General features: G+C 46.0%; 1 long non-coding RNA gene across 1 annotated transcript; it reads left to right on the forward strand.

Moving 5' to 3' along the window:
- The first annotated feature begins 309 nt into the window (after positions 1-309).
- Positions 310-10651, forward strand: LOC140460986 (uncharacterized). The gene is made up of 2 exons (XR_011954432.1): positions 310-514; positions 9210-10651. It is a non-coding gene; the product is annotated as an uncharacterized lncRNA (long non-coding RNA).
- Positions 10652-11032: the final 381 nt, after the last annotated feature.

The raw sequence follows: 11032 nt of genomic DNA on the forward strand, positions 1-11032 counted from the left end.
ACACTTAGCTTTCGGAGCACTGCTCCTTCATCAGGCGGTTGTGGAGTGTAAGATCAGAAGATCATAAATTCTGTGTGACCATGTTATTCTCCACAACCACCTGATAAAGGAGCAGCGCTCCAAAAACCCGTGCTTCCAAATACGTCTGTTGGACTATAACCAGGAGTTTTGTGATTTTTAACTTTAAAATTTGTCAGTAACACCAGAATCGTGACAGAGCATAATGAGCATGCTCCACGGTGTCAGTAAGCACTGCGCATGCCTGCCGGTGTCAGCAAAGCACTGCGCATACTCCCGGGTGTCCGCGAAAAAGGCGCATGAGCTCCTTTCCATGGACCAATGGAGAACCTTGGAGGATCCGAAGGAGTCTGGTCCTCCTGCCAATCAGAGTCGGCCGTTGTCGAAATGCGGAAGTTGGATCGTGAGCTCTGAAGCCGCTGATGCTGCTCTTTTGTCACTGAATGAAGATTAAACCTCACCCCAGACTATAAATTCCTTCCTCTGTCTAAAATTTGTGAGTATAATGTTTTTGTCACCACGTTTTCCACTTTCTTTTCAATCTGGGGTTCAATTATTGATTTGTAGCAACTGAAAGGAAAGAGTGAATCGAGGGAGGGGACAGACTCTGGAAAAGTTGATCCAGGCCTGTGTCTCACTTTGCAAACGCAGTGCCACAATGGAAGGTATAGCCTTTGATGTATGTCAAAAAAAAAGCAGAAAGGAGTGCATCGTTTATGGAGTGATAAGTTGAGATGTGGCGAAAGTGAGATGCTGGAGATCAGAGTTGAAAAGTGTGGCGCTGGCAAACCACAGCAGGTAAGGCAGCAACTGAGGAGGAGAGTCGACGTTTCGGGCACAAGCTCTTCATCAGGAACGATGTGTGGATGGACAAAGGGGCCTTAGCGTCCTTCGAAACCAGTTACTGCCAGTTGTCAGACAGGTGCAGCAAGCAATGAGCAAAGCAAGTGATATATTAGCAAGAGGAATTGAGTTCAGAAGTATGCATGTCTTTCAGCAGTTAGGCCGGTCATTGAATGTATTCAAGGCTGAGTTCATTTGACTTCGATGAACAAAGAAATGGATGGTTTTGGGGGAAGGCAAGAAAATAGTTTTAAGACCAGGAAAGAACAGTTACAGAGTCATACAGCACAGAAACAGACCCTTCAATCCAACTAGTCCATGCTGACTATATTCACAAACTAAACTAGTCCCACCTGCCAATGTTTGGCTGATATCCTTCTGAAACTTTTCTATTCGTGCACTTATTCAAATTTTTTAAAAATGTTCTAAGTGTACCTGCATTCATTACTTCCTCTGGACATTCATTTGACACACACTCAACTCTCTTAAACGAAAAATGTGCTCCTTGTGTCTTTTTAAAATTTTTCTCTTCTCACCTTAAAAAGATTGCTCCCTATTCTTGAAACAACAGCTGATATTGACCTCATCTATGCCCCTCGTGATTTTATAAACCTCAATAAGGTCACCTCTCAACCTCCTTTGTTCCAGTGAAAAAGTTCCAGCCTATTCACTTAGATGTAAGTAGATCCATATTCAGTTATGATCTGTTCAATGCTTGTGCAGGCTCGAAAGACCAAATAGCCAACTCCTGCTCCCAATTCTCTCACTGTGGCCACGACAGCAAGACATAAGACATAGGAGCAGAAATTAGTCCATTCAGCCCATCAGGTCTGTTCATACCATTCAATTGTGGTTGATAGGTTTCTCAACCCCATTCTTCCGCGCTCTACCTGGAACTCTCCATCCCCGTGATACTCAGGAACCTATCTACCTCAGTCTTAAATATCCTCAGTGACCTGGCCTCTACAACCTTCTGCAGGAATGAATTCCATAGATTCACTACTCTTTCAGTGAAGAAGTATCTCCTTATCTGTGTTCTAAAATGCCCTCCCTTTCCTCGAAGGCTGTGCCCTCAGGTCCTAGTCTCTCCTACCAATGGAAACATCCTCTGAAAGTCTACTCTGTCCAGGCCAGTCATTATTCTGTATGTTTCCATGAGATCCCCTGAGTGTGGGCCTGTTAATCAGCATGAATCAGACCCTTCAGGATGAGGTACAGCAGGGATTAGGTTCAGCAATGAGAGAATGGAGGGAGAGTATGTGGGACAGAGATTTTCAGCTTCTAGGGAATAAGAGAGGAAAGAGAGTTTAGCATAAATTAGAATTGATCGGATGGGTCAAGGAGTGGCAGATGGGGTTTAATTCAGAGAAATGTGAGGAGCTGCATTTTGGTCCAGCAATCCAGGCAGGACTGACACAGTTAAGGGGAGTGTCGCAGAACAAAGAGACCTTGGAGTGGAGGTTCATAGTTCCTTGAAGGTTGAGTCTTACATAGACAGTATAGTGAACAAGGTGTTTGGTATGCTTTCCTTTATGGTCAGAGCATTCAGGATAGGAACTGGGAGATCAGTTTGCAGCTGTACAGGACATTGGTTAGGCCACTTTTGGAATACTGCATTCAATTCTGGTCTCTGTCATGTAGGGAAGATGTTATGAAACTTTGAGGGGGGGGTCAGAAAATATTTAGAAGGCTGTTGCCAGATTTGGAGGGTTTGAGCTGCAGGAAGAGGCAGAATAGGCCAGGGAGATATTTTCTTTGGAGCATCAGAGGCTGAGTGGTAACCTTTAAAGAAGTTTATAAGGGGCATGGATAGGCTGAATACCCAAGGTCTTTTCTCCATGGTAGGGGAGTCCAGAACTAAAGGAGCAGAAGTTTAAGGTGAGTAGGGAAAGGGACCTGAGGGGCAACGTATTTTCAGACAGAGGGTGGAACGTGTATGGAACGAACTGCCAGAGGAAGTGGGGAGGCTGGTACAATGACAACATTTAAAAGCCACTGGATGGGTACTTGAATAGGAAGGGTTTAGAGGGATGAGTCAAACGCTGGCAAATGGGACTAGATTAGTTTGTGAAATATAGTTGGCACGGATGAGTTGGGCCAAAGGGTCTGTTTCTATGCTCTATGACGTTAATCATCTTCAGTGAAAGTAAAAGTGTTGTTGTGAAGACTGGACTTTCAGAGCAGCTTTCAAAAATGTTTTGTCCTTACTCAGAGCAGAAGAAGTTACAATGAAATCTTTCATTTGTGAGACAACAACTGAGTGAATGAGTACATCTGGGATTTGGTGGAAAGTGGGAATTCATTGCACTGTGGGGATGAAACCCTAACCTATCCAGTCATTTCTGCTGGTAGGTGAGACGAGGCCCCAAGATTAGGGGAAGTAGATTTAGGACAGAGATGAGGAGGAACTGCTTTTCCTGGGAATAGTGAAACTATGGCAGTCTCTGCCCAAGGAAGCAGAGAAGGCAGCTTCGTTAAGTATATTCAAGATACAATTAGATGGGTTTCTGCATAATTGGGGAATTAAGGATAGTTGGGACACTGCAGGCAGGAGGAGCTGAGATGATGGATAGATCAGCCATAATCTTAATGAATGGCAGAGCAGGCAGGACGGGCCAAATGACTGACTCCTGCTTCTATTACTATGAACCTAGAACCCTGCATTTCCCATGGCTAAGCCAACTATCCTGCACATCCCTGGACACGATGGGCAATTTAGCCTGGCCAATCCAAATCAAGGCTGGTGAGCAATGTCGTGATGTGGAAATGAACCTCAGAGAATGATAGAAAGGGACAAGGAGAGTAAATATACCAGCAATCAAAACTGGATTCAGAAGATCACAGAAACTGAAACTAAAAACTGAATGTGAGCTGTATTTTAACAGAAGTGAATGAATTGACTGAACACATTGAAGAGAATAATTATGATCTGAGACTCCTTACAGGGACATGGCTTCAGGATGGCAAGGACTGGATCCTGAATATCGAGGGGGTAGTCAAATGGGAAGCTCAGTAAAGGTAGAGGGTTGGTACTGCTCATCAAAGCACTGATCACAGGGTAGTCTGGTGTCAGCTTGGATTTCAGGTCCGGATTTCTCTGTCCTCTGTTGATCTCCCTGTTCCCACAGAGTAAGATGTTGGTCTGTTCTCAGCTCTGCTGGATTTCTGCTGAAGCTTTAACACCCCCTTTTACGCGTTCGGGAAAAGTAAAACATTTAGTCAATCGAGACCCAATCCATAATCTCCTAGACTGTCAACTAGTCCAAGTAAATCTGAAGTAGGGGTCTCCCAGGACTCTGAGAGTGCTCTACCTGAGGAATTCTCTCTCCCTTACATCTAACTATTAATATCCAGCTATGATTTACAACCATACTTGCACCAACAGAAATAAAGCATCTGTTACCAAATAGACATATAGATATACAGCATGGAAACAGGGTTTCTCTATTACACACATAGAACCACACTCTCCATGGGGATGAATTTGAATTTGCAGCATTACATTTGCAGATACATTCTAGTTTGCACAAAAATTCTAAATTGGAGGAAGGACAAATGTGACGGTATTAGGCAAGAGGTTTCAAAAGCTGATTGTGCGCAAATGTTTGCAGGTAAAGGGTCGCTGGAAAATGGGAAGCCTTCAGGACTGTGATAACTAGAGTCCAGAGAAAGTATATTCTTCTTAGGGTGAAAGGAAAGGCTGGTAGGTATAGGGAATGCTGGATGACTGGAGAAATTGTGGGTTTGGTTAAGAAAATGAAGGAAGCATATGTCAGGTATAGACAGGATAGATCGAATGAAGCCTTACAGTATAAAGGCAGTAGGAGTATACTTAAGAGAGAAATCAGGAGTGGAAAACAGGGGACATGAGATAGCTTTGGCAACTAGAGTTAAGGAGAATCCAAAGGGTTTTTACAAATACATTAAGGACAAAAGAATAAGTAGGGAGAGAATAGGGCCCCTCAAAGATCAGCAAGGTGGCCTTTGTGTGGGTCCGCTGGAGATGGGGGAGATACTACACGGGTATTTTGCATCAGCATTTACTGTGGAAAAGGACATGGAAGACATAGAATGTAGGGAAATAGATGGTGACATCTTGAAAAATGTCCATATTACAGAGGAGCAAGTGCTGGATGTCTTGAAATGAATAAAAGTGGATAAGTCCCCAGGACCTGATCAAGTGTACCCTAGAACTCTGTGGGAATCTAAAGAAGTGATTGTTGGGCCTCTTGCTGAGATATTTGTATCATTGATAGTCACAGGTGAGGTGTCGGAAGACTGGGGGTTGATTAACGTTGTGCCACTGTTAAAGAAAGGTGGTAAAGACAAGCCACGGAACTATAGACCAGTGAGCCAGACGTCGGTGTTGTTGGAGGGAATCAAACTGAGGGACAAGATGTACATATATTGGAAAGGCAAGGACTGATTAGGGATAGTCAACATGGCTTTACGTTTGGGAAATCATGTCTCACAAACTTGAATGAGTTTTTTTGAAGAACTAACGAAGGGAACTGATGAGGGCAGAGAATAGATGTGATCTATATGGACTTCAGTAAGGTGTTCAACAAGGTTCCCCATCGGTTGAGCAATTCATCAACTTCACCAACACATTCCACCCTGACCTTAAATTTACCTGGACTATCTCTGACACCTCGCTCCCCTTCCTGGACCTCTCCATCTCCATTAGTGACGACTGACTTGACACTGACATTTTTTACAAACCCACTGACTCCCATAGCTACCTGGATTACACCTCTTCCCACCCTATCTCTTGCAAAAATGCCATCCCGTATTGCCAATTTCTCCGCCTCCGCCGTATCTGCTCCCAGGAGGACCAGTTCCACCATAGGACACACCAGATGGCCTCCTTCTTTAGAGACCGCAATTTCCCTTCCCATGTGGTTAAAGATGCCCTCCAACGTATCTCGTCCACATCCCGCACCTCCGCCCTCAGACCCCACCCCTCCAACCGTAACAAGGACAGAACGCCCCTGGTGCTCACCTTCCACCCTACAAACCTTCGCATCAACCAAATCATCCACCGACATTTCCGCCACCTCCAAAAAGACCCCACCACCAGGGATATATTTCCCTCCCCACCCCTTTCCGCCTTCCGCAAAGACCGTTCCCTCCGTGACTACCTGGTCAGGTCCACACCCCACTACGACCCACCCTCCCATTCTGGCACTTTCCCTTGCCACCGCAGGAACTGTAAAACCTGTGCCCACACCTCCTCCTTCACCTCTATCCAAGGCCCTAAAGGAGCCTTCCACATCCATCAAAGTTTCACCTGCACATCCACCAATATCATTTATTGTATCCGTTGCTCCCGATGTGGTCTCCTCTACATTGGGGAGACTGGGCGCCTCCTAGCAGAGCGCTTTAGGGAACATCTCCGAGACACCCGCACCAATCAACCAAACCGCCCCGTGGCCCAACATTTCAACTCCCCCTCCCACTCTGCCAAGAACATGGAGGTCCTGGGCCTCCTTCACCGCTGCTCCCTCACCACCAGACGCCTGGAGGAAGAACGCCTCATCTTCCGCCTCGGAACACTTCAACCCCAGGGCATCAATGTGGACTTCAACAGCTTCCTCATTTCCCCTTCCCCCACCTCATCCTAGTTTCAAACTTCCAGCTCAGTTACTGTCTCCTTGACTTGTCCGACCTGCCTATCTTCTTTTCCACCTATCCACTCCACCCTCTCCTCCTTGACCTATCACCTTCATCTCCTCCCCCACTCACCCATTGTACTCTATGCTACTCTCTCCCCACCCCCACCCTCCTCTAGCTTATCTCTCCATGCTTCAGGCTCACTGCCTTTATTCCTGATGAAGGGCTTTTGCCCGAAACGTCGATTTCGCTGCTTGTTGGATGCTGCCTGAACAGCTGTGCTCTTCCAGCACCACTAATCCAGTAAAGGTTCCCCATGGGAGACTGGTGAGCAAGGTTAGATCTCATGGAATACAGGGAGAACTTGCCATTTGGATACAGAACTGGCGCAAAGGTAGAAGGTGGTGGTGGAGGGTTGTTTTACAGACAGGAGGCCTGTGACCAGTGGAGTGCCACAAGGATCTGTGCTGGTTCCACTACTTTTCATCATTTTATATAAATGATTTGGATGTGAGCATAAGAGGTATAGCTATACGTTTGCTGATGACACTAAAATTGGAGGTGTAGTGGACAGCGAAGAAGGTTACCTCAGATTAGAACGAGATCTTGATCAGATGGGCCAATGGGCTGAGAAGTGGCAGATGGAGTTCAATTCAGATAAATGTGAGGAGCTGCATTTTAGGAAAGCAAATCTTAGCAGTAGTTATACACTTAATGGTAAGGTCCTAGAAAGTGTTGCTGAACAAAGAGGTCTTGGAGTGCAGTTTCATAGCTCCTTGAAAGTGGAGTCGCAGGTAGTGAAGAAAAGGATAGTGATTGGATAGTGAAGAAGGCATTTGGTCTGCTTTCCTTTTAATAGTCAGAGTATTGAGTACAGGAATTTGGAGGTCATGTTGCGGATGCACAGGATATTGGTTAGGCCACTGTTGGAATATTACATGCAGTTCTGGTCTCCTTCCTGTCGGAAAGATGTTGTGAAACTTGAAAGGGTTCAGAAAATATGTACAAGGATGTTGCTAGGATTGGAAGATTTGAGCTATAGGGAGAGGTTAAATAGGCTAGGGCTGTTTTCCCTGGAGCGTCAGAGGCTAAGGGGTGATCTTACAGAGATTTATAAAATCATGAGGGGCTTGGAAAGGATAAATGGACAAAGTCTTTCCCCTGGGGTGGGGGAGTCCAGAACTAGAGGGTATAGGTTTAGTGTGAAAGGGACCTAAAGAGGCAACTTCTTCACTCAGGGGGTGGTATGTGTATGGAATGAGCCGCCAGAGGAAGTGGTGGAGGCTAGTCTGGATGGCCATATGAATAGGAAGAATTTGGAGGGATATGGGCAAGTTGCTGGCAGGTGGGACTTGATTGGGTTGGGATATCTGGCCGTCATGGATGAGTTGGACTAAAGGGTCTGTTTCCATGCTGTCCATCTATGACTGTATAACCCTAAATGCACAATGTGCTGGCAGTCAATGCAGGCAGCCAATACATGTAATATTTTGTAAATTCCACTTTGCAAATCGAAGTGGTCTGACTCAAGATTGGGATACAGACAGACTCTGACCTCACTCCTTTCATGCATTATCTGAGCTGAGATGTCACCTTTTCTTATAAAACCTTACGTTATCTCGAGAAGGAGCCTGACAGGAGGTTCTGGGACTTGCATATTATTGATACCTGCAACCCATTCTAAAAGATGAAAGACTTAACAATCCAGGTTCGTTCAGTATATCATTTCAGTGGCAGGACACTGTAATGTTTTTCCATAAATTCTGTGTCTTATGATCATGTACTCCACAACCAACTGAATAAGTTGCAGCACTCCGAAAGCCAGTGCTTTGAAATAAACTTGGACTGTAACCTGGTATTGTGGTATATGTAACTTTGTCCATGTTGGGGTGGATTCGCCATGTTCAATGACCCATAGTGTTCTGTTTTGGATGGGTTTAGGTGGATTTGCAGTGTTCTGTTACCCATATTGTCAAGGGATGTGCAGGTTAGGGTGGATTGGCTGTGCTAACTTAACCTACACACCCCTGGGCACTATGGGTAAGATGGATTCACTGTGCTAAATTCACTCTGTCATTAAGAGACTGGCGCGTGTAAGGAATGAGCTGCCAGAGGAAATGGGTGTACAATTATGACATTTGAAAGGCATCTGGATGAAAATATAAAATGGAAGGGTTTAGAGGGTTGTGGGCCAAATGCTGGCAAATGGGTCTAGATTAATTTAGAATATTTGGTTGGTATCGACGAGTTGGACTGTTTCCATGCTGTCTATCTCTGACTCTGGCTTGCCACATCTGTATGTTCAGTTTCTCTCTGGTGTCGGTTTTAATGCCTTTGATGTCTTATTTTGCTCTCTCCTTTCCAGGGATGTTAACCACTTCATGTCTGGTTGTTCCTCAAGAACTTGCATTGCAGGTTCACCCTGAACTGACACTATTTTTGGAGCTTCCCAAAATCAGACCTGCTCACTCTCAGCAGGGGAGTTATCCAAAATTCAGAGAGATGTCAGTCTTGAAGTTTTTGCTGTTCTGCCCCTGTAAGATCCTGAATCAACACCTTCAGGAGAATTAGTTAGAGCGGTGTGAGAACAGAGGGGGAGAGAGAGTGGGATGGTGCTTTCCATATTCAGCGTGGAATAACAAAAGAAAAGAATGTTCTGCAGAAAGTAGAATTGCTTGTTCTGAATTTCTACCTTGCACTGACAATCATGACTTTTGTCATCTCTTTTTACAAAGCATTTGATGATCTGAAGACGGAAGTTTCAAAATCAACAGATGAAGGGCTGATGCCTGATGCCTGAAACATCAACTTTCCTGCTCCTCGGATGCTGCCGGACCTGTTGTAATTTTCCAGCGCCGCACTGTTCAACTCTGACTCTCCAGCTTCTGCAGTCCTCACTTCGACGTCAATGTCCGACAGTCACTCAATCCATCAGGACTGCAACAATTTTTGACTGTGATTCTCTGAGAAGGAGCAAAGCCTTTTGGTTCCTGTTGGAGCACGTCTTCAGCATCAATGGGACTGGATGAGAGACCCTACTGTTGCAGCGGACTGATTGTGGAACCTGAAGCAGTTATACAGCCTAGAAAGAGGAATTCACGGCAGGGAGGGGCTGTACATGTGTTTGTGTGCAGCTGAAGCTTCGGCCATGGAGAAACCCAATGGATCCCGCCCCGTGCAGAAACCGTGGAAGTGTGGCGACTGCGGAAAAGGCTTCCGTGTCCCTTCTATCCTGGAGACTCATCAGCGCAGTCATACTGGGGAGAGGCCATTCATCTGCCCCAAGTGCGGAAAGGCCTTCAGCAATTCCTCCGACCTGGTGAGGCACCAGCGGGTCCACACGGGAGAGGCCCTTCAGCTGCCCCGAGTGTGGGAAGGGCTTTACCCAGGCCTCCACCCTGCTGGCCCACAGGCAGGGGCACACTGGAGAGAGGCCGTTCTTCTGCAATGAGTGTGGGAAGGCCTTCAGCAATTCCTCAATCCTGCTGGCCTACCGGCAGGTGCACACTGGGGAGAGGCAGTGAGAAGGGCTTTACCCGCGCTTCTCATCTGCGGAGGCACCAGCGAGTTCATGTGCCATCGCAGGGGGATTAAAGAAGGGATAGCCAATTGCCTTATTGACTGGACTATCAACCCAGTTCCGGGGAATCCCAGGTTTGAATCCTGCCATGGCAGATGGTGGAATTGGCTTTCGGTCAGAAATCTGGAGTTCAGAACCTAATGAAGAAATGAATGTTTGGGGGACATCACCCATCTGATTCACTCACATCCCTTTTTAGGGAAAGAAACTGCTAATGTGGGGAAGGATTCACTCGGTCGTCCCAGCTGCATCCTTTACCCTACTCATAACTCCAGACCCACAACAGCATGGTTGACTCTTCATTGCCCACCACTGCCATCGGTCATTGAGTGGGGAAAGACTTAATTGTTTACAGGGTATGGGTTGAAATTGCTGAGTGGGGCAATACTTCCTACAGTTAAGGCTGTACCAAGGATCCAATTACAAACTGACAACTCGGTGCTGACCATAGTAAAGAAGGTGAGGTGGTGTGGGGTGGGGGTGCACTCTTTGACCTTAAGCTATTTAAAAAGCAGCGACTTTTTCTACACCTTTTTGCTGGGGGGGGATCTGAAGCTGTAACAACGTTGGGTCACAATAAAGGTTACCTGAACTTATCGCCGGGCTCAGACTCTCATTGAAGGCTTTGTGCTCCAAGATGTTTTTGTTTTAAAGCTACTCATTTCATTTCAGCTTCCTGCACTAAGTTTCCAATGTCATGTATCAGATGGAGCAGTGAATGAGTAGCTAGTATCGTTAGAAGTTGTAAATTTTTCAGAAGTGCAGGTACTGCACCGTTTCATCAGCATTGTATAGTTTACTGGCAGCAGCGGGAGATGTGGGCTGGGTTCACTGGAAACGGTGTGGAGGTGCCGGTGTTGGACTGGGGTAGATAAAGTTAAAAATCACACAACACCAGGTTATACTCCAACACGTTTATTTGGAAGCACTAGCTTTCAGAGTGCTGCTCCTTCATCGGGTAGCTGTTAGCCGGGGAAT

The sequence above is a fragment of the Chiloscyllium punctatum genome, chromosome 36 (genome assembly GCF_047496795.1).
Source record: "Chiloscyllium punctatum isolate Juve2018m chromosome 36, sChiPun1.3, whole genome shotgun sequence".
Taxonomy (NCBI): domain Eukaryota; kingdom Metazoa; phylum Chordata; class Chondrichthyes; order Orectolobiformes; family Hemiscylliidae; genus Chiloscyllium; species Chiloscyllium punctatum.